This window comes from Dysidea avara, chromosome 11 (genome assembly GCF_963678975.1).
Source record: "Dysidea avara chromosome 11, odDysAvar1.4, whole genome shotgun sequence".
NCBI lineage: Eukaryota > Metazoa > Porifera > Demospongiae > Dictyoceratida > Dysideidae > Dysidea > Dysidea avara.
In genome coordinates, this window is record NC_089282.1 from 17,211,687 (window position 1) to 17,233,886 (window position 22,200).

Genomic DNA, 22,200 nt, shown 5'->3' on the forward strand with positions numbered 1-22,200 from the left:
TGCTACAGAAACCAGACTTGCCAGTCCTGAAGGAAGCACAGTGTGGAATATGATAGTGTATTAGACCAGCGATCCATTTCTGGTAAAAACGTAAGTTTGATTTTGTGTGTGCAAGCCTGCATGGTTACGAGCCTGGTTATATGAAATCCGGTCACATAATATTATACAGGTAGCTACAGTGGCACTGCTTTCTAAAGACACTTGGCAGCCCTCTATATAACATTCAACTGATATCAGCCATGCAGGCTCTGACTGTCACTGTGCATTTGTGAAGCAGGTTCAACTCACGTCAATCAATTGATGCTTCAAAACTGTACCAAATCATCATGAGTCATGGCTGCATTTTAGAAAATGAATGCCAACAAATGCTGAGGGTCAAGTCATCTAGGCTAGGAAAACCTACATAATTCATGATTATTGTGTTCAATTCATTCCCTGTGCAGTATTTTATACACATATTAGCAGCATAACACAGCATACTGAAGTGCTTTCATATTATCGCAGTGATCATTCCAAGCTGCATCAGTAACTCAATGAGATGTTGTTAGTAATTACAATAAAAGATGGGAAGCTTGCAGTGATGTGTCATGCTGTACAGCGTGCAAATTACTCTTTCACCTACAAGGAAGGAAAGTGATGAAACAATACTGATGTACAGTTAACAAGGTAAAATTACTTACAGATCAACAATACTAAAAGTCCCGAAAGTGTAACTATACATATACAGAATACATGCATAAAAGCTACAATGATGTATAAGATATCTAATAACTTGATAAATATGCCTTGCAACCAATCTCTTATCCTTTGCACCTCCCACACTCGCCATCATCGACTCTGCTATCAGCTCCCTTACTCAAGAATTAACACTCACTTATATTCCTTTTTCCCGTCAGCCATCAGATTGTGGAACAGCCTTAGCCAGCAAACCATTAACTCTCCAACTCTAGATCACTTCAAAAGAACACTTATAATAACATGACTGTATGTACGAACTGTTTTGTAATATGTCACACCCCCCTTCCCCACAACTCACCCACTTGTAATGTTGTGCCACACACTCTTTTTGAGGTTCTGCACATTATAATATAATAATAATAATACATATGTGGCTAATGAGTGCACTCAGTCACTGAATAGCTAGGTGGAAGGTCTGGTGAGTAATGCAAGTTAAGCACCACGTGGGAAAGAACTACAAATCCATTGTTGCATGACCTGTGGGCGCTATATACCGGCGTAGCTCGCGTTCATCATCATCATCAGAGTCAGTTCCTCTGCACAATCTCTTCCTGATCATGATTTACTGAAGCGGATAATCGTTACACTACGCCGTTACGCGTTCAACGCTGAGCGAAACTGTTGTTTGGTGTTAATTGCCTTGGTTTCCAATCCCGGGTAGGGAATATACAATCTATGGTAAGAGTTACTGTAATTGCTAACCATGCTATCTGAACACGTTAAAAACCTGCAGGCAACTCCTCAATTCGATGACCAAACTGACTACGGGATGAAGAGAGTTCAATTCTGTGCCGTTTTAGGTGAGATCGACCGTGTGCAGGTGGTTGTATTCAGTTAGAATGGCCAGTGTGCATGGTCTGTGACGAAAATTTTGCATGGTCCGGGGCAAAAATCGGTCCGGCAGGACCACTTTCAGTCGACCAAATTTAGTCCGCCCGGACCATTTTTAACATCCGAAATTGACCAAAATTGGTCCGACCCAAACCTAGATAGCCACATACACTCCTGACGAATCAGACCAAAATGGGTCTGGGTGGACCACTAGCGCATACAGCCAATGATGCATAGCTATAAGTAGGCATTCCAGTATCCGAGATTTTTAAATAAAAAAATTCTCCGTATATTCCCCAATAGAACCCTGGCACAAAATGACAACTCGTGTTTAACTTGGGATTGCTCCGTCGTCTGAGCTCCAATGAGGATGAAAATCGTTGTGGGGTTTGTCCACACGCTGATCATCATGAAAAGCTTAGTTTTATCGTGCGCGTTACATATAAGTACGTTTTGTGTTGTTTTGTAATCTTTTCAAGCCTTGTAATATATGTAGAATACTTTAAAATTTTTAAAAACGTACTGTCGGGTGGAAGGTAGTCACTGGTGCTTACTTTAAAGTGCGTAGTTACTTCACTCGGGTTAGCGATTTTCAGCTCCAGAGCAATTTTCTAATGGCTGAGTCATCAGCTCAAAAGTATGAACCACTTCAAAGTAGGCATAACAATGCCATAATTGAACCACAACTCCACCTTAGGTATTGTTGCATCATTGTGGCCCCTCCACTTTAGTTGTTTACCTTTATAAGTTGTTAACTTGATGTTTTTACCAACTTGAGATAGCCACTTGCCTATATGGGTACACACCATTGTATTGAGAAGTGTGCAATAGGTGAAACATATTTGCTCACCACAAAGTATACAAAGATCGCTGAGATCCAATAAGACCTGAAGTTACTCTCATTACATGTACAAACTTGCAGCTAGAAGCAACTGCAGTTTCAAGATAGTCCAGATTGCTAGATGACTTCCTGATTCAATTGTGCCATTTTTCCCTTTAAAATGTATGGGGATCCCTGGAGAAAAAATGTACCTTTTTTCAGTTTTTAAGCACTGTGCATGCCAAAGTAGCTAATTCCAACCCAACAAACTATATATTTCTGAGATCGGCAATCAATACTCTATCTATTGAGCATATAAAAAGCCCGTTTTTCCAAAATTTAAAAATCGGGCTGGAATGCCTACTATAAGTTGTTTGTGACGGAACACTGCAGCCGACTTAGCTATAGCTATTCTCATTTATAATAATAATTAACTTTACAGTGTACATATACCTACATACATACAAGTTGCAGATGTTGGTATGATAGAATTGGGACATATGGCAGCACACTGATGGTCCACTGACATCCTGTGTCAGTGGCCGGAAGCTAAATTGTAGAGTGATTAGCTACAAAGTTTACTTACTAGTCTAAGATTACTTAAAGGGGGGGAAATTAACAGTTAAAGGGAGTTGAAGTTAGGTTGGTGAGGGATCTTTGAACACTTTGAGCATGGACATAGAAATGAAAAAGAGCAGGTGTTGTTGGAGGTGAAATTGGCAGTGAAATGATTCCACAGATAATCGGCTAAAAGTTTGGCCTTTATCTTGAGTGGGTTGTCCTGGTTATCAATCTCGAACGCGAGTAATGAGCATTGCAGGTATTATTATTGCATGGATTTGTGCTTAAAAGGTTTCCAACAAGGGCAGGGATCATTGCATGCATGGGATCAGCTAACTGCGTTGGGGGTGCTTAAGATTGAGATACTCTAATAGAGCAGTCACATATAACATTCATCACCAGGCACTGATCCAGAAATAAATGAAGGTGGGTGGCTACCCAGCCTAGCCCAGATTTTAAGTTGAGAGTCCTGAATGTCTTAATTACATCAGGAAGAGCTGACACTGTTGTTGTTTGGTTTGTACAGTGAAGCGCATGCATGTGCACTGTGCTCTTATGCACATATAATATCTGATCATGAGTTAACACTAATGGTTAGAACAATACATCTGTAGTTACATCAGGGAAGAAGGGCTGACAATATTATCATCTAGCTAATACAGTGAAGCACATGGCTAGCAGCATTCCCTTGTGAACATAATAAGGCCAGGCAAACTTGATTAATTGTTTCTCATCTCCGCCCACATCCATTTTTATCCCACCGCCTCTAATTTCATTATTGCTGTTATCAATCACATGCACACGTATTTTAATGTTAGGAAGGCTGGTTATCATTGTACAGCACAGCAAATGTCACTTGCACCTCAGAAAAGGTGGTAACTAATACGTAAGTAATAGTTCTTAAAAGGTTTTAGTTAACCTTTATAACAGACAGCTTGATTTGGAGTATTTTCTTTACTTTTGTAATCCCAGTACCGGCTGATCGTGAGTTAACACCAGTGGTTAAAACAAACTGTAATACACCAGTGGTTAAAACAACTGTAACACCTGTGCACATACTGCACATTCCTCTCTGTCATATGTGATATGTAGGAGATGATAGTTTAGATTTATCCCATTTAATAGCTAAATGTGAACTATCATCTTCTACTAATGACATGCCCCACAGGAAGAAACATCACCTTAAAGGTTATAGCTATAATGTTCTCAGTTTTTCACTACTTAGCCAACTTAAAATTTTGAGGCAGTTGCATTATTCCACAGCCTTAGGGCGATTTGCTGCAGACATAAAAGTAAAATTGACTCAATCCTAAAGCAGACCCCATATTTCCTTCAAGAAGTCCTCTGCCTGGTGATAGTTAATACTGCCTGTGATCATAGATAAATTCATGTATACTGCTACCATCTACTGTAAGGTTATAGCCAGCTAGCATTGCATGGAATCTGCATGATTGCAGTACAGGGATTTAGTTCATATTGATATAACGAAAGAGTGTTCATGATCAGTAATATTCAGCATTATTAAATAATGCATGTCTGAGTGGCTGCAAGGCCATGCATGGTGGGTGGCTAGCCACCCCATCCACCCCCTCTGGATCAGTCCCTGAGATGATATGTGTAGCTATTTATGACAATGTGCACATGGGTATTCCCAGATTAATAAAGAACTGACCAAGGATCAGAATTAACAAATTAAATTCTGAGCTATATGTAGAAGTTGAAGATAAGACATGTTTTAATGATAGATTATATATATTGTCTACCATACTCAAGTATAAGTGATTTCCACCACGTTGTTATAGTTGTTTGTCATAATCAACACTAACAGGCTGCATGAAAGATTCAACCAAACACTGCAGAGCCGATGATGCTTGTGAAGTTTATTGAGCATATAAAACCATACTTGGGAAGAATATCTTGATACCTGTGTTTTTTCAAAGTCACATTCTCTCGCAATGTGTATACTGTGAGTAAAATTGTATTGCAACATGTAGGTAGACTCTACGTGGCAACAGTGTAATTTTATATGGACGTGAGTTGTGCATAAAGTGTGGGCAAAATGTGGGGGAGACATGAGGAAACAAGGGGAAAGTGCGTCTAAGATGCTGGCGAACGTTACCTTGGAGCTGAGCTGTACAGTATAGCTCCGTACCAAATTGTGATATGTATCAGATATTTCTATCAATGAAAAATTGAGCTAAACTATATGTCAACAAGTACAGCTCAATTAGGAATATAAGTAGTGAAACAAGGGAAGTCGCCTACATATGTAGATATATTAGTGGACATTTTAATCTTCGGCTATACCTCAGTCTATATGAATAATAGATTATAATAACTGATGGTAGGGAAGACAAAAGTCTTATAAAACCAATTTCATATTTACAACCTAAACATAATCAAAATGGCAGTTGCATAAAATTATTAGTTTTAAAAATAAGTATGTTAGGAGCAGATACAACATCACAAGGTAAACTATTCCAATCATTTATTATCTTTTGAGACTAACTAAATTTCCTTGTATATGATTTTTGTAGTAAAGTTTTAACAAATTTGACCTTGTGTGATCAAAGTTCACTGTTGTCAATACCCACAAGTCCATTCAGAATTTTATAAGTATACATATTGAGTCTCTGAGCATGTATATGGTAGATCACACAGGGAGGATATAAGTTTGGTTCTCTGAACTGTAAGCAACTTCTCTTGTTGTAGTACTTTTTATTTAATTATTCTTTGTATTTATTTGTTTACTGTGAAGTTTGCCATGTATAATACATCAAAAATAGAATAATGATAGACATACCATTAAAATTAATTTCACATGTCCCAATTATTAATTACTGATAAGTGAAGTGGCCATTATACGCTTTGTTTTTAGCTATGTTTAGCCTGTTCCACAGCGCTTGTTACGAACAAACAAACAAAAAAAAAAAACATCATGAGAACCATCTCCAGTCACTGTGGAAAATACCGCCAATTCCCATTTTAAATGTGATAGCTAGTGTGCACAGCCACATGTTGCAGGTTACCATGATGCACTACCATGAATTGACACCTTGCACTGTCAGTGAAAAAAAGGGGACACAAAGGAGGACAAAGATAAGTCCATGATGTGAGTATAGCGGTATGCCAAAAGGAAAGAACATCTAACAGTGAAAAAGTCAATCCCGTAGCCTCAGTTACATTTGTCTGAAACATTAGAAATAAATAAATATTTCATAGTAACCTATATTGATATTTCAGGTTGCACTAAAAACATTTGGGCTTGGTAATAGCTAATACAATACCTACACAGGCAATAGCTGCCAAGGTGCCGTGATTCTAGCTACATCAGTGACCAGAAACCATACCTCCAGTGAAGGTATTGCCGGTATAACTATAATATACTACATGTATAGAAAGTGTAAACCACCATGATCCCTAAAGCCATCATTATTAAATTCCGTGTTTCCCATCACTGCCTGCATCAATTTTTAGGTAGCCACACCAAATTTAATTATTTGATTATAGATCACATGAATGCACTATTTCATGGTAGAAGAAGGCAGAGAGTTACCAAGTTGTAAGGTAAATTGCATTAGCTATGCATATAAACATAGTAGAAGGGTGGAAGTCCCTTCAACAGGCTGCATAAGTGTACAGCCCAAGATCGAGATACCCTATAGAGCAGTCATGCAGAGACTGAAATAAGTGTATAATTAACAATCAATAATCACCTCCCTCCCGCATCAGTTTTTGTTGCATTGGGTGACGGGAAACAAGCAACATAATAATAATGATGGCCTAATACACAGTACTACTGTATATGATATCAAGTTTTTGAGCATGAGTGCATCTGTATTTCACTAGCTGTTCTCAAAAATTTCTGAAATTCTTTTGTGTTTGGGCGGGACCTGATAGCGGATGATCTTGTGCCGTTCGGTCGTTCCTTGCTCTCAGCGGCTGCCGCTGGTTCGGGCTAGTCTCGCGTGGCCAAACTGTTTTTTTTCCTTTTGTGTTGGGGTAGGGGAAAAAAGCGGTCTGGCCACACAAGAGTAGGTAGCTACAGGCTGCCATGACCTCGGCCGTGCGGAAATATCGGTCGGCCAGACCAATTTTGGATACCAAAACTGGTCTGGCCGGTCCAAATTTAGTTAGTCCAGCCGGACCAGTTTTGGCATCCATAATTGGTCTGGCCTGACTAAAATTGGTCCAGCCCAAACTTGGTAGGCCACAAGCACCCCCCGACCACTTGGATCAACTAGTTTTGGTTAGTCCGTGGGTGTACCCGGCATTGTGTGGACAGGTTGGTCCATGCTAAGTTTTTTTGTGACTGCAGCTGACTTAGCCTGGAAACTATATAATGAGTAGCGTAGTTTTGTTTCTTGACTTGATTTACGGAAAATGCATATTAGTAGCTATAGAAACTATTCTGTGTCGTAGCTATATGCAGCGATGAACACACCACACAGTCGCAAAATTAATGCTGTTTAATTTAAAGCAGTGTGCGATGATAAAAGTCCTGCATTCTTCTTTTCCATGTCAATAGCTAGCTGTCCGAGTGGGAAGTAGAGGTTTTCTTTTGGCATACATCAACTCAAATACATGGTCAATACTGGACTCATGGTGTGCAATGTTGTAGTCCTCATTTTGCACACATTTCGCCTGCATTTCACTCACATTTTAAGCGCGAGCAAACATAACCTAGAGCTGAGCTGTACCGTACATTCATTAAGCAAGAGTGAAATAATATTATTCACTCTTGGCTTAAGTAAACAGCTAATTGACCTAACCATGTATGTATGTGTGCCTTTTTTGCTACTGTAGTTGAAGGTTTTCAACCTGTGAAGCCTCTGATGAAAGTGGCTCCATCAAAGCTCCAGCAAGGCGTACCGATGTATCCTCCAACTACTGGTCCACTAGAAATTGTAAATGAAAGTGCTACAATGCACATTCAAGAAGCGTATACTTCACAGTCAACACAAGCTCTAATTGAAGTAGTCAAAAAAATGGCATCCATCAGCTATCTCTTGCTGGTTCTGGATACAACATCAATGCTAGTAAGGGTTGTGTATATTCTATACTCTAATCAGATGCGCAAGACCTAGAACATGAGTCCCCTTGTAGTCAGTGGCTATAGCCTATAATAATTTATGTGGTATGGGATAAGTACAAATTGCTATTATTAACAGTCTAAAAGGCATTTGTAACATGTAATCACATGTGTAGTATCCTAGTCTGTGGGAGTTTCAAAGCTAGTGCTACACTACCATGCAACTAGATAGTATGGTTGCACTACTGGGAAATAAGTTAGTTATAACCACGTACCCATCACCAATCACTCACCAGTACTACACTTAACATCTACTAAAACGTGAAATAAACAGCCGGGTAAATCATTATACACACTAACATCACACGATCACACGATTGTGATGATATACGTTTTCAGATTTAGTACATAGCTATCAAAGGAGAGTCAGATGTTTGTCAGAATCTCAACAGGTGTTATGTACGTGCTTGCCATGAGCTTTGCTGTGGCAGGATATTAATGATTGCCGTGCATTGTGTCATGTAATCTCGACTGACTAACAGACTTGCAAATCAAATATTACTCTTTGACTTTGAAAAAAATTCATGTTGTTTATTTGGTGTCAGAAGTATACCTATGAAGCATGCATACATAATTATATATAGCAGTACTATACTACCACAGAGTATCCTTGGTTTGCCCATCATCTGAAACACCCGAGAGAATGGAGTCATTTATCTGAATCCTTAATTCATTTGCTATCTATCATGTTCTTGTATTGTATCCTTGATAAACCATTTAATGGCATGATTTTTAGTGTATAATTCTATTCTTGAATTGTTTCTCTCTTTAGCATGGTTCAAAGAGTATTGTGATGTAAAAAGAGAAAATGGAGCTTTTGTAGCTACTCTATACAAATATGAGAGTGAGAAGTATCCTGGCCACTTCATACGTTGGTATCATGATGGTTCACAATCAGGCAATGACACCATAGACTGTGAGGTAGCTATATATATACTGTACTGTAGTTGTGTATAATACTGGTGATGGTAACTGCAATGATTTGACCATTCAAAGGAACAGTATTCCAAGCCATACAAGTGCTAATTTACATCCTGTAAAATATTTTCATGATGTAATAACTTGTTGTGTTTTATTGCATCATGCCACAAAATAGCTATAATTTATAGATGGGATAATTGTAATTGTAAACAAAATGATGATAATGGCATAAATTTGTACTGTTTTTACTCGTAAAGTATCTCACCTGCAATTCACATCGTTGTTTGGTAGTGAAAAGAACTGCTCTGTAAGCTTCGTCCCATGTGAATTGCAACTGAACAGCCACTTCAGCCAGGCTCTAGCAGCTAGTACTAATTTGTAATGCTGTGCACTCTGTGCCGTTGCATTACCTTCAAGCATTCATAGCATTTACTATCTTCTACTTGGTTTAAATAACCTGTCTAGACATGTAATTTCACAACAAAATGATTCCAAGTCATTGTAGCAGGCTGTGAGAATTGTTGTTCTCTGCCAAACCACAATCTCTGAGTAATTACGTAAAACCACTAAAATGCTTTTTGCACTTGTGTGGCTTGGAGTACTGCCCCTTTAATATTGGCAATGAAAAACTCATCGCATATATAAACATGCAGTTTAATTTTCCTTTTATTAGTGAGAAATGATTGACTGTTTTATTAGAGCATTTAAGTTATTCTTTTGTAATATACTCAGTCAGTGAGCCACTATCACACGTACCGGACCAACAACAACACAAGTCAATAAGATTAGAAGGATTAAAAATAGCATGTACAATCATGTACAAATTACAGTCACGAAAAAGTTAGAATCTGGAAAACTGGTATACGCATGCATACAATTACATGATTATTCTAATTAAAGTTCAAGTCACTACATCTTTATACAGATTTTTGTTGTTCTCTAATATAGCTATCATTGTGAGAAACTGCTGGTGCTTGGTAGAGAACTTTTAAAATGTGTGGGCAATTCTGTAATTCTCTTGAAATACTGTAAATACACTACACCTAAATGTGCTTGAAGTGTAATACCACACTGTGCTGCAGTGTAATTTTGATGTATATATATATTTTTAGCCAAAGGTAGCTGACCCAAAGGAGGATTACTTCAAATGGGTAGTTGATTCATCCAGTGGTAGCAGTGATGGTGGCTTTCAGTACAAGTGGTTGAAGGCACCTGTTTTTGGAGTATATAATGATAATGACAATACCTACCCATCATACTATATGGCATTTAAAGATGAGAAAGCAATTATAACAGCTTCCACAGCCTATGGAGAGAGGAGGTTTCTTATTACACCAATAAGATAATAATAATTTACGTATATATTTGTGACTGTTTCACACATCATCCTGTGTCTGTACACAGAATATGTGTATTATGGTGTATAGCTATTAGCTATTATACTAACTTTGAAAACTTAGTACATTATTTTGTTCTTATATACCTGACTTGATTTAATAGTCTTATATACACAAACTTAAGAAAGTTACTAGTTACTTTTATGTGCTTGTTTGTCAACTTTTTTGTTTGTAAGATCATTACAACTCAGATATGCTTACCAAGGGAAGAATAGAAAGCTACATACCAAAGTAGCCTTTCAGCTCAGTTTCAACCAAAATTATAGATCTGTCTGCCTGAATTGTGGAGTACATGCAGTACACAGAATGTGTCTACTTATAATTCGGTTGTAGCATGTATAGTTAAATGCTACTTTAATAATAGAATACTTTGTTTAATGTTTAACGAAACTATAATCTTAGTAAATAATAACTAGTTACATCCCTTGTAACTATGTCTAACTATATAGTCCACAAAGTAATTAAGTTGCAATAGTTATATAATCATGAAAACCAAAAATTAATGTGCAATTTTTTCACCGTATACACAAACTGTGTTAGCAAACCGATTGTTGGATATTTTAATGACTTAATGAAGAGTAATATGTCCACAATTTTATACTCAATGATGCGTAATCTTTTGTCACTTGTGTATCAGTATGAAATTGCAGACATATTATTCTTCATTAAGTCATTAAATATCCAACAGTCAGTTTTAATCATCACATTACCTTCTTCTCTGGTTCCTCCCAACACAATCAAAGCACAGCTGAAACTCTACATGTTCAGTAATTTCCTAACCAATTTTGACCCAAACGACTCTTGTGCATTACATTTCCTATATCCCTGCTGTCTAGATCCATTTCATGAAACCTCAACGATGATATGTAGTAAATTATCTGTTTTCACTCCATTTTGCATGCTAAGCTCTTCATCATGTGATGACGTCTTCAATCACTCTGTATACTAATATCAAACCAATAAGATTCAGCAGGGTTCAACCACACCATTAAATTACACATAAGAAAAGCTTTCCTAGTTTTCAATGAAACCCTCCTAAAGTTGATTTTTAATTACTCTGTACAAATCCTATGAGCTCACATGAGTGTGTCATACCTCCTCTGACTTGGCCCCTGCAGTGTTATTATTATTATTATTATCAATTTTTGTCAATGACAAGGGTTACGCAGAAGTCTGGGCCTTCAAATGTGCTCCCCACAAGTACATACAAACAACAGAATAAAAGATACAAGGACAATAGACTAACACAAAACAGCACAAAAGAAATACAAAACAATAGTTAAAAAAGAAATCGTTTGAGGGCAGCACGGAATCGATTTTTATTGGTTATCTAGAATCACCACTACTGAATATAATGTTAAGTTTTCTAATTGGATGAAAATAACTATCTGGTCAGAATTAATTAGTCAATATACAACCAACAGCCAACATAAATATACACATTGAAACAAAATAGAGGACTGAGCTTCTTAGTATCTACTGTATTATGAGCTAAATATGGTGGCAACTAAATATACCACAACCACAAATTACAGATAGGGATGGAAAGAGCTAGCCAGTTAGATACAGCTGAGGTAATGAATATTTTTGTAATGATAATTTATACATGCGTCATATGGTATAAACAAAATCCAGCCAAAATTTATACTGAAGTAATCTAGCAACAGTATAGTTGTATATATGTGTGGCCATGGGGAGCTGTTATTAAATCAAAGTGTTCATTCAATCAGCCAGCTATCACTGTACTCCATATAATAAACATTTGTGTATGGTGGTTGCATTGTAGTCAATCAGGTTAATGCAGATAATAAGCATTCAATGCATTCATGAATGTACCTGTGCTCCACCTGTATAGCTACCATATAGTGCAAAAGAAAGTTTACTGGTACATTTAGCTGTATTCTCATAATTATTGCAAAAAAAATTTAGTAGTCATAATATTTGATTGTCTGATTTATCAATTTTCCCTTTTAAGATATTTTATAAGGCCACTTATACTCTTATAATTTTCTGTTTCAGATCCCCTGCCCACATAGCCATGTCTCACCACCTAAATTTGGTCATTCTTATGAGTTTTCACCATTATTTCATCATCTGAATGTCAAATAAGCTTGCTTGCATAGCTAGGCATGGAGAAAGGAAGGCTAGATTGGCTGAAGACCAATCCCGATGTACATGTCAGGAGAAGGGACTTTAACCCTTTCACTTCTCAATCAGTTGAGATGATGTTTTCTGTTAAAGATCAAGATACTCTAATAGAGCATTCTGTTAACTCTAATAAAACAGTCAGGTGTATGCTATGTACAAGGACGAATCAATAGGGTTTGGAATGGGGAGGTGCGCCAGAGTAAATTAACCAAAGTAGGTGGTCTTGGTAGCACAGCCACTTAGAACCTATAAACGTTTTAATGCTAACATAGTGCAGTTGTGGCAAGGCGTTTACTAATTAAACATGAGTTGCAGGGATCATGGACAGTAGTAACTTCTACTTCTTCCAGTTTGAATTATGACCCTGTTTCGTATATGTGACTGAATTTGACAAAACCCGGCTTCGACGCACAAAGCTTCTTTAGGAGATATGGGTTAAGTAATCATTGTGTAATAACTTCCCAGTGCCTACAGCTGTGCAAACAAAATTTGCACCAAGTATGCATCTATTTACTAGCTATAAGTGAGTGGGTGTATACATTTCTGATGTGGGGCGGTGGGTGGGCTCAATATAGGGGTATAAAATGAAGCAAGAAAACGATTGGAATCCAGAGGCCAAGTTTGGGCTCTCCATGGCCCTCAAATCACTCCAAATTGACTGAGAACACTATTGGCGAGCTCTCTGTGAAGTCCCAGCTCACTACACACCATAATCACAAAGCCATGGCCATTCAATGGCACCAATCTCCCACTCGTGGCTTTGACAGGGTCGGAAGAAAGCTGCCACAGAAACCAGACTTGCTAGTCCTGAAGGAAGTACAGTGTGGAATATGATAGTGTATTAGGCTAGCAATCCATTTCTGGTAAAAACGTAAGTTTGATTTTGTGTGTGTGGAAGCCTGGTTATGTACGTGAAAGGTAGTGGCTATTCGTCCGGTCCCGGACGCCAATTTCACCACGCTATTCGTCCGGCTCGGATCACGTGATCCTCTTTTTAACATAATACGGCGTTAGTATACTTGAACTATCCTGAACTTGTGTGCGATCTGGTGGGAAGATGCAGATGGAATCCTATGACTATGTGTCCTGTTGACGATAGGTTCGCGATTTTTCCTAATTAGAAGAAAAAATTAACAGATAAGAGAAGGCCGGGTTTGTGCGAGATTGAAGCTGCTAGAAAGAGAGTAGCTAACCCACAAGTGTTTAGCTGCATTCAGAGAAGTGATACCCAATTAATCAGCAGTAAGCTCAGTTGATATGTGATTGCTGCCTCTCTCTGTGTGGGTGTGTGTTAGTATTTAGTATTTGTGTTACAGGTGAAGAAGGCTCAAGGAGCCTGTATGTATGTATGTCTGTATGTATGCCAAGGAGCCTGTATGTATGGCTCCATACTGCTACGTCCATGTCATCATGGGCTAGTAACACACCACTTCATCATGTCTAATGGCACCACCCCATATCCCTGTTTTAGTAATTGAGACCAGGCATCATAGGCCTCCCTTTCCTCAAAGTTGAGTTGCTTTATGCACACCTCTCACGAGAAGAAGCATCTGCTTCCGTAGTTACCAGTTATCATCCACATGCAGCCATCCACCTTCCTAGAGGTTCTCTAATTAGCTACTAGGCCTAAATTCAAAGCTTGTGGATTGGTTACTATCAGGGCCGCCCAGAGAAATTAAGGGGCCCAGGGCAAAGAGTTAAAGTGGGGCCCTTGACTCAAGTTGTAAGGCGAAGACCAAAAAAAAAAAAAAAAAAAAGGTCACAACCTGCTGGCAATGACAATAACTACCCATCACCAACCATATCTCCTTATCTATAAGCTTGGTACACTGCTCCTCTGAAGAATACTGTGACTGCTCTATTAGAGTATTTAGATCTAACTGCTCTATTAGAGTATATCGATCTTTTAAACAGGTATTCAGGGGGCCCTTCATGGGGCCTCCTGGGGCCCCTTTTAGGCTGGGGCCCGGGGCAAAATGCCCCAGTTGCCCCCCCCCCCCCCCCCCTGTGGGCGGCCCTGGTTACTATAGCATCCCCTTGATTGGAAGTGGAGATTGATATCCTAGTGTGTAGTGCTTACTGTGTCCAACTAATAATTGATAGTGCACCAGTTGAACAGGACCGAGAGAGTATTATTCCATTGTAACTAGCTGTACAACTACCTGCTGTCACCATCTTTTACAAACACTAGAGCTAATCATCACCTAAAATTCTCTCACTACCAATATGAACTAAAGAAGGTACAATATTTGCTGATTAATTGAATATGTTTACATAGTTATAGACATGTACCAATTTCTTATGTGCAAAAGTGATCATGCAGTTATGTATAACTTGCGAAAAGCTGGCACTGAGATGACTATAGGATAGTGTTTTGTATATTTTAATACGGCCCATTGGTTCTTTTAACACTATTTTGCATCAGTGGTAATTTACATGGATTCTAAACTAAAGTTCTACATTCACACAGATTATACTGCAAAGAAGGCTAATTGTAATTTAGGTCTTATTTCTGAAGTATTTGAATGTATGGACTTGGATGATATGCCAAATCCCTAGTCTGTCCACTGCTTGAGTATAACTAGGGCTGAGGTAATTATGCTCAAGATTCATTACATTATTCTACTCAGAATTTCCTGGGAAAAGCTTGCATTATTCTCAAAATTATTCCAATAAATTAAAATAGAAATGTAGAATTGACTGTTTATTAAAAATTCTATGGTTAATTATAGAGTACATATAGGTGAATATTCTATTAGAGTATCTCAATCTGATGACTGTTCTATTAGAGTATCTCGATCTGGTGACTGTTCTATTAGAATACATCGATCGTTCATTCATGAAATCTTTAATAATTCCAAAATGCTAGCATAATGCTAGAATAATGATTTCTGGCATTATACTGAAAATTATTCCGGCATAATTACCACACCCCTAAGTATAAAAATGCAATTTGGGGGCCATATTACATCATGGATATAAACATAAGATAGAAGCTATACAATGAAGAGCCACTAGAATGATTACCACCTGTTGTGATTTGTCTTAATATGATCAATTGCACTATTTAAATTTACCATCTTTACAGTGCTGAAGGCTCAGAGGAGATCTGCTATTTTTGTACCAAATGATCAACAATTTCTATAACAACTACAGAGAGCTTTTTGTCATTCTCTACAATCACAACAACAAGAAGGCACAACATGAAATTATTCAAGCCATGCACATACAAATTGCTAGTCAAGATCATCTTTCTTTTCAGTTAGAGTGATTAATGATTGGAATTCTTTATCCCAATCAGTGATTGACTCCAACTCCCCTAGAATCTGCTGGACAGACACTATAGTAATATAATATATAATTATTAATGGATATAGCTACTTAATTGTGTGTATGATTTGGATGTACAGGTTATGCAAAATAATTTAAAATTTCAATTTTTTGTGACATGAAAGTTGCTATACATATACTTAAAATTATTGTCCATGCTACCCTAAATTAACTGTACAATGTGCTATATACTACAGGTGGAATTTGCTCGTCTTCCTCAACAACGTCACCAGGATGATGAGAACAAGAAGAAAACGTTAAAATAATACACTTGCTTTGAAAGTTAAAAAGATTACCCCAACAGCCTATGATTGCAGAGACAGGCCATATTGAAGGATTAAGGAATACACACACCCACTGAGAAAATTGTGATCAGTTGTGCATGTGCTTATATGACCAACATTTATTGATACTGTATAAATCTACTGTGTGCTGTTACATGTCATCCAGACATTAATAAATTGTAATGTGTTTTGAGAAGCTGTATTACTTAGGTAGCCAATGCCAGTCCCGCTATGGCAAGTATGGTTATCTTCCCAATAGCTGGGATCAGTAACCTCGCACACTTTAGCAATAAAAGTTTTCTGATATGGATTGTCTACAGCAAGCCATCTATGTTATTATTTCCCACATCTATGTCATGACTGTATTTTTAATTTTACAACCATCATAATATATATATATTTTTTACTGATGTTTGTAGCTACTGTATGGACAGTAAAATTAAGAAAAGTTGTAAATAAAAAAAATCTTAAATATATACACTTATTTTGCAACTTTAATTACATCATCAATCAAATTTAATTATTTTATGACCATCCCTTACCAATTCTGGCTGGCTGTTCAATCTGACCACATTAAAGTTGTCAGATCTGAAAATGGATGGCTACCTTAACTCCATACAGCCTGCTAGTCTCATGTAGCCAGACCACTTATTTTTCCTTTTATGTGGAGGCAGGGAAAATATTAATGAATGCATTATTATGAGAATTCTGCAGTCAACATGAATAATCATAACTTTAGATAAATAACCAGCCCCCACTGTAATATAGATTACATACAAACAATATAACAAATGTACGTAACTCACAACAATGTATAAGCACACAATTGGCCTGGTTCCTCAATCTGTTCCTTAATACATGCAGAACAGTACCACTTGGAGGGTAGAATGTCTTATCTGCTTGAATGCATGACTGGTGAAAATGTCCTAAGCACGGATGACTTTTACCATACCATCCCAAATGTCAGGCAGTCGACAAGTGCAGGTTTTTAGTAATGGTTTTGCAGGAGCTCTTCCTTGTCAAACAACATAAAAAGTGTGACATAAGCTCACTATGATTATATGTCATTTTCTCTGGAACTGCTCCAACACACATAAAGTATAAGCAAATGCAAGAACAAACAATCCACAGTCAGAATCACCTGGACACCCAGAAACGTTAGGGACAAGTACTTTCCAGGTGTGATTGGAACACTCCCATACAACTGCTGCCATTAATGTTAACTAGTTTAATTTTACAGTTCTTTTTGACACAAGAATCCAATAGGATTCATAGCAATTTAGTACCAGTACAAATTCACCACTCTTATTATCAAACATACATGTTTGGCTTCGCTGTAATCCTGATACGTTTTGAAACTTTCTCTTCAGCAAAGTTTGCCCAGCATTCATTAGTCTTGCATTAAGCCAATCCATTTGATTCTGTAGAATTTTTAAATCAGATTCATAAACCTTTACTCCTGCAGCAATTTCAATGACAGTTCTATCTGGTTCCTCATACTCTTCATCTGAACTTGTGGTGCTCAGCACCTGTGTTTTTTAATCTCTCCTTTGCTCTTCTTTCACGTGATCTATTTACAAATGTTCCAGGCGGAAATGTGACATGTAAAGCATTGTGTTTTAGGGATTACTTGTGGTGTAGTATTTTCACTGAGAGACTTTGTTTCATTACTGTGACTCATTTAGCACAAGTGGCAAAACCATTCTTTTCGCTTTGGTGTAGACTTCAATCCAACATGAGATATATGACAATCACAGCATATAGCTGTGCATTCCAATAACTCCCTTTCACACACTTGGTAGCTGGGGTTAAACTTCTTCTTCTCCATGACCTGACACAGTTGAGCCCATCCACCATCAGTGAAATGTTTTCTGATTCGGAACAATTAACATTCTCGTCTATGCAGGCATATCATTTGGTATCTTCTCATGCCTTGCATGTACTGATGCTACATCCAGTACGACACCATCATTCATAGCCGTGTTAGCATCAGGAACAGAAACAAACCATTTCAACATTTCCTGAAGAGTAGTGCATTGCTATAGTAATGTAATCAAACAGATAATAAATATACCTCTTTCTTGATACTTGGGATGCTGTCTAAGAAAAGCAAAAGGTCCTTCTGCTAACTTCATTTTCTTTGGTAAGCCAATAACTGTTAAGTCTGAACTTTTAGGCATCCCTCGTTTTAGTACTCTACCAGGCAATCTTATATCAGACAACTCAACGTCTGCAGTGGATGCATATACACATAATACATGGTGGTATAAGCTCTAGAAACATGTGGGGGTCAAGAAATAAATCCTTCCTCTCATAAGACATAAAGCCATAGATATACTGACCCGAGGTTAGTATAATATCTGTGATAAAGCTGTTGTAAATTGCAATCCCTGACCCTGCCTGCACTGCAGCAGGGACAGGGATACTAGTGTTAGCTAGTCAAACCACCAAGAGGTGCCGGGTCATCATGCAGCCCTATGACGTGGTCATGGCAGAACAGAGTTATACTCACTCACTCACTCCACTCACACATGCACGCGCGCACACATGTCACACACACACACATACAGAAACACACACGCAAAAGCATGTAGGCTAGGCCAGCAACCACATCAAGCTTACCACTGATTGGGTCTCTTTCCTTCAGTTTTACTTTTAAATGTTTTTCCTCCGTGAATTCAGCTAAAACAGTCTGAATATACTATCTCTTCCTTGAAATTCTTGTGGGTTTCTCTCTCGGTTGTTCTATTTAGCTATCTCTCAGAATTGCACAAACCAGTCCCCTTCTCGTATCTGTGAATTTTTTGTTCTAATTCAGAAAAAGTTGCGAACCTATCGCCAACTGTAAAACAGGACTCATCTGATTCCATCAACACATTAAGTTCAGGATACTATAGTTCAGGTATACTAAAGCCATATTATATATTAAAATCGGATCACGTGAACAGAGCCGGACGAATAGCCTGGTAAAGTCGGCGTCCGGAACCGGACGAATAGCCACTACGATAATGGTATTCATAGTTAATTTTTGTTCATTGCATCTAATTTATGTATGTATATGTACGTAATTGAATGGGTGTACAGGCTTCTAAGCCTCAACCCAAATCACATCATAATCATAATCATAATCATACTGATCTGTGGAATGGCTAGATCGGCTAATAAAAATTATACCGAGATTTTAGAGGCGCGTACTTAAACACAAGTCACGTGACCTCATGGGATTGTGTCATGCCAAACTTAACTATAATCATATTCTGACACGAATATTACAATTATACAATAATGAATATACTTGCTCTAAACTTAAATGGTTCAGTCAAGCCACGCGGATCTTGGCTCCAGCTCACCTGTGCCGCTCTCGTGATACTCTCTCCTTACAACCTCCCTCCTCTTTAAAAGATGGATCCTTAGGGCCATCAATCTTCAGGTATCGAGCTGGTCTCCGGATCATTCGCCCCGAACGGGACATCACATGTGGTTGTAGCTGCCCTACAGTCTCTTGTGCGGAAACTTCCTTCTGATGACTATCCTGTTTTGTAGTCCTCTTCCGAATCTTAACTCTACGGCGAAGTCTGTTAGAGTGTCCTACCCAAGGTTGGGTCCTGTTCATAGTCTCCTGACACTTCGATAAACGTTGTCGTGAAACATTCCATGGCTCATTAGCTTTGTTTCCTTCTAGTACAATTACTGCATTAGTAGCAGTCAGTGACTGGATCCTAAATGGTCCTTTATAACGACGATCCAATCTGAAACGTGGCTGAACCTTTAGCATGACTAAGTCCCCTTCACTTAACTCAACATCCTTGGCTTTATGGTCATAATGTCTCTTCTGCTCAGCTTGCCCCTTCCGTATATTCTTCTTTGCCACACTCCTCACTTGTTTCAATTCTTCTACAAGTTCCTTGGCAAACTCAGATGCCACTACCGGGTATTTCACTACTGGCTGGCAGAAACTGAGGGCTGAAGGAAGCCTAGCATCTCTCCCATAAACAAGGTAAAACGGTGCTTCTCCAGTCACAGAGTGTGGTGTGGTACGGTATGCCAACAACACAGACCCTAACAGTTCATCCCAATCACGACCTTTCCTTCCAACAAGTTTAGATAACATTTGCTTCAGGGTCCGGTTAAACCGTTCGACAAGTCCATCTGTCTGGGGATGTCCCCCTGATGTTGGCAACTGTTCCAAACCCATCAACTGGGTGGTCTCCTGGAGTACCTCTGACAAAAATTCTGCTGCCCGGTCATGAATAATGCGGTTAGGTACGCCATGCTTCCATATTAAATCTAAGAGGCACTTAGCCACTGTTTCTGCCTTGCGGTCCTTCACAGGGTATACCTCGGGCCACTTGGTCAGGTAATCCTGAAAAACCAGGGCATACCTATTCCCTCCATTTGACTTGTCCATTTCTAAAAAGTCCATGCCCACACACTCAAATGGGCCGCCAACTTCAATACTCTTCAATGGTGGCTTTCCTCGGCGTCCTTGGCCTTGCACAGAAGCACACTGTATGCAGGAAGAACATTTATGATAAACATCACTGGACATACCTCGCCAATAGAAGTACTGGCTTAATCTCTTGATGGTCCTCTTGGAAGCAAAATGTCCTGCAAATGGGCTGTCATGGTGCTCATCTATAATCTTCTGTTGTAAATGCTTGGGTACCACTAGTCTTCTCCGCCCAGGCACATCTGCCCCTTCATAATACAGCACATTGTCAACAATCAGGTATCCTCTCCTTGCTTGCTCTACCACTTGCTTGGCTGCCACACCATCACTTGGCAGCTGTCCGGACCTCAGATAATCAATTAAATGTGTCAGTTCTCCATCCTTGCCTTGCTCCTCCTGTACTAACTTGAGGGTTGGATCACTCTGGTCTTGAACCACTAACACTGCTGCTGATCCATCACTCACTGGTGCCCTCGATAACGCATCAGCTACCACATTGGCTGATCCTGGTTTGTGTTCCAGTTGTAGTGTTGGAAGGAAGCGTGCCAACCTTAGGTACCATCTCGCCAACATACCCTTCTGTTGGTTCTTGGGGTACGGTAAATAAGATTGGACCAATGCCTTATGGTCAGTGTAGACTGTAGTCTGATTACCTAGAAGGTACACTTCAAAATGTTCCAACGCATATATCAGTGCAGCAACTTCCAACTCTGTAACTCCATACTTCTTCTCTGCTGTTGTAGTCATCCGACTTGCATAAGCTATTGGTACTCTCTTACTATCTGTTCCTGTCTGTTCTAACACTGCACCAAATCCAGTCAGGCTGGCATCAGTCCAAAGGAAAAATTCCTTATCCCATTCTGGGGCATGTAACACAGGTGCTGATGTGAGCATCTCCTTAATGTTCTCAAATGCTTTCTGGCAGTCATCAGTCCAGACAAATGGTACAGGTTTACCAGTGTCCTTGTCATGTCTTAACAACTCTGTCAATGGGCGAGAGAGGGTAGCCATCTTAGGAATGTGCCGTCTGTAAAAATTAGCCATACCAACAAAACTTCTTACCTCCTTCAGATTACTTGGAGTTGGAAAATCAGTGACTGCCTTAACATTCCGATCATTCGGCTGAACTCCAGAAGACGTCAAGGTATGACCCAAGTACTCAATTCTCTCAGTAGCAAACAGGCACTTCTCTGGCCTGAGTCTGAGTCCAGCTTCCTGTATCCCCATGGCTACCTTCTCCAAATGTGAAAGATGCTCCTCCATCGACTGGGATGCCACCAAAATATCGTCCAAATAGACAAATACAAAATCCCAGTTCTGACCTCCAAATAACTTGCCCATAAGCCTTTGAAAAGTCGCAGGCGCGTTAGTAAGTCCAAAAGGCATGCGTTGGTACTGATAGTGGCCTAAGTGACATGTGAATGCTGTCTTGACTTTTGAGCCTTCTTCCATCCGTACTTGATGATATCCCTTCATCAAATCTAATGAAGAGAAAATCTTTGCTTTCCTCTTACCCACCATATCCATTAATTCATCAATTCGTGGGATAGGATATCGATCTGGAACCGTATCCTTGTTTACTGCTCTGTAGTCGACACAGACTCGCAGCACTCTTGACTTCTTCCGCA

General features: G+C 38.9%; 2 long non-coding RNA genes across 2 annotated transcripts; one reads left to right on the plus strand and one right to left on the minus strand.

The window, feature by feature from the left end:
* The first annotated feature begins 1,229 nt into the window (after positions 1-1,229).
* Positions 1,230-10,496, plus strand: LOC136239033 (uncharacterized). The gene is made up of 5 exons (XR_010693320.1): positions 1,230-1,416; positions 1,472-1,538; positions 7,757-7,989; positions 8,815-8,963; positions 10,076-10,496. It is a non-coding gene; the product is annotated as an uncharacterized lncRNA (long non-coding RNA).
* Positions 10,497-17,846: 7,350 nt separating this feature from the next.
* Positions 17,847-19,003, minus strand: LOC136237545 (uncharacterized). Its single transcript, XR_010692523.1, has 3 exons — positions 18,745-19,003; positions 18,197-18,352; positions 17,847-18,143 (listed from the first exon to the last, which is right to left on the minus strand). It is a non-coding gene; the product is annotated as an uncharacterized lncRNA (long non-coding RNA).
* Positions 19,004-22,200: the final 3,197 nt, after the last annotated feature.